Genomic DNA, 2679 nt, shown 5'->3' with positions numbered 1-2679 from the left:
AATGCTAGGATAGATTGCGAAAAGAATGTTGTTACTATTGGCTTGGATGATATGGTTCATGAGTTTAATTTCTCTAAATTTAGTAAACAACATCGTGAGGAAGAATTACCTAGTAAGGATGAGATTATTGGTCTTGCTTCTATTGCTGTAACTCCTAGTGATCCTTTAGAACACTATTTGCTAGACCATGAAAATGATATGTTCATGAATGAAAGAAGGAAAATAGATGAAGTATTCTTTAAACAGGAACCTATTCTGCAACACAATTTGCCTGTTGAAATTTTAGGGGATCCTCCTCCACCAAGGGTGATCCCGTGTTTGAGCTTAAACCTTTACCTGATAATCTTAAATATGCTTATCTTGATGAAAAGAAGATATATCCTGTTATTATTAGTTCTAACCTTTTAGAACATGAAGAAGAAAGATTATTGAAAACTCTGAAGAAGCATCGTGCTGCTATTGGATACACTCTTGATGATTTTAAGGGCATTAGTCCCACTCTATGTCAACATAAAATAAATTTGGAAGCAGATGCCAAACCAGTTCGTGATTCTCAACGACGTCTGAATCCTAAAATGAAAGAAGTGGTAAGAAAAGAAATACTCAAGCTTCTGGAGGCAGGTATAATTTATTCCGTTGCTGATAGTCAGTGGGTAAGTCATGTCCATTATGTCCCTAAGAAGGGAGGTATTACTGTTGTTCCTAATGATAAAGACGAATTGATTTCACAAAGAATTATCACAGGTTATAGGATGGTAATTGATTTCCGCAAATTAAATAAAGCTACTAAGAAAATTCATTATCCCTTACCTTTTATTGATCAAATGCTAGAAAGATTATGCAAATATACACATTACTGCTTTCTAGATGGTTATTTTGGTTTCTCTCAAATACCTGTGTCGGCTAAAGATCAATCAAAGACTACTTTTACATGCCCTTTTGGTACTTTTGCTTATAGACATATGCCTTTTGGTTTATGTAATGCACCTGCTACCTTGCAAAGATGCATGATGGCTATATTCTCTGACTTTTGTGAAAAGATTTGTGAGGTTTTCATGGACGATTTTTCCGTCTATGGTTCCTCTTTTGATGATTGCTTGAGCTATCTTGGTCGAGTTTTGCAGAGATGTGAAGAAACTAATCTTGTCTTGAATTGGGAAAAGTACCACTTTATGGTTAATGAAGATATTGTCTTGGGGCATAAAGTTTCTGAAAGAGGTATTGAAGTTGATAAAGCCAAGGTCGATGCTATTGAAAAGATGCCATGTCCCAAGGACATCAAAGGTATAAGAAGTTTCCTTGGTCATGCCGAATTTTACAGGAGGTTCATTAAGGACTTCTCAAAAATTTCTCGGCCTCTGACTAATTTATTGCAAAAAGATATACCATTTGTCTTTGATAATGATTGTGTAGAAGCATTTGAAATACTTAAAAAAGCATTAGTCTCTGCACCTATTGTTCAGCCACCTGATTGGAATTTACCCTTTGAAATTATGTGTGATGCTAGTGATTATGCTGTAGGTGCTGTTCTAGGGCAAAGAGTTGATAAGAAATTAAATGTTATTCATTATGCTAGTAAGACTCTAGACAATGCTCAAAGAAATTATGCTACTACTGAAAAAGAGCTTTTAGCAGTTGTATTTGCTTGTGATAAGTTCAAACCTTATATTGTTGATTCTAAAGTAACTATTCACACTGATCATGCTACTATTAAATACCTTATGGAAAAGAAAGATGCTAAACCTAGACTTATTAGATGGGTTCTCTTGCTACAAGAATTTGATTTGCATATTGTCGATAGAAAGGGAGCTGAGAACCTCGTTGCAGACAACTTGTCTAGGTTAGAGAATGTTCTTGATGACCCACTACCTATTAATGATAACTTTCCTGATGAACAATTAAATGTTATAAGTACTTCTTGTAGTACTCCATGGTATGCTGATTATGCTAATTATATTGTTGCTCAGTTTATACCACCTAGCTTCACACATACCAGCAAAAGAAAAGGTTTTTCTATGACTTGAGACATTACTTTTGGGATGACCCACATCTTTATAAAGAAGGAGTAGATGATGTTATTAGACATTGTGTACCTGAGCATGAACAGGAACAGATCCTACGCAAGTGTCATTCCGAGGCTTATGGAGGACACCACGCTGGAGATAGAACTGCACATAAGGTATTGCAATCTGGTTTTTATTGGCCTACTCTCTTCAAGGATGCCCGTAAGTTTGTCTTGTCTTGTGATGAATGTCAAAGAATTGGTAATATTAGCAGACATCAAGAAATGCCTATGAATTATTCACTTGTTATTGAACCATTTGATGTTTGGGGCTTTGATTATATGGGACCTTTTCCTGCCTCTAATGGATACACACGTATTCTAGTTGCTGTTGATTACGTTACTAAGTGGGTAGAAGCTATTCCAACTAGTAGTGCTGATCATAACACTTCTATTAAAATGCTTAAGGAAGTTATTTTTCCGAGGTTTGGAGTCCCTAGATATTTAATGACTGATGGTGGTTCACACTTTATTCATGGTGCTTTCCGTAAAATGCTTGCTAAGTATGATGTTAATCATAGAATTGCATCTCCTTATCACCCACAGTCTAGTGGTCAAGTAGAGTTGAGAAATAGAGAGCTCAAATTAATTTTGCAAAAGACTGTTAATAGGTCTAG

Source organism: Triticum urartu, chromosome 3A, assembly GCF_056163025.1.
Source record: "Triticum urartu cultivar PI428250 chromosome 3A, HENAU_Tu73, whole genome shotgun sequence".
NCBI lineage: Eukaryota > Viridiplantae > Streptophyta > Magnoliopsida > Poales > Poaceae > Triticum > Triticum urartu.
Note: the sequence above shows the minus strand (reverse complement) of the source record.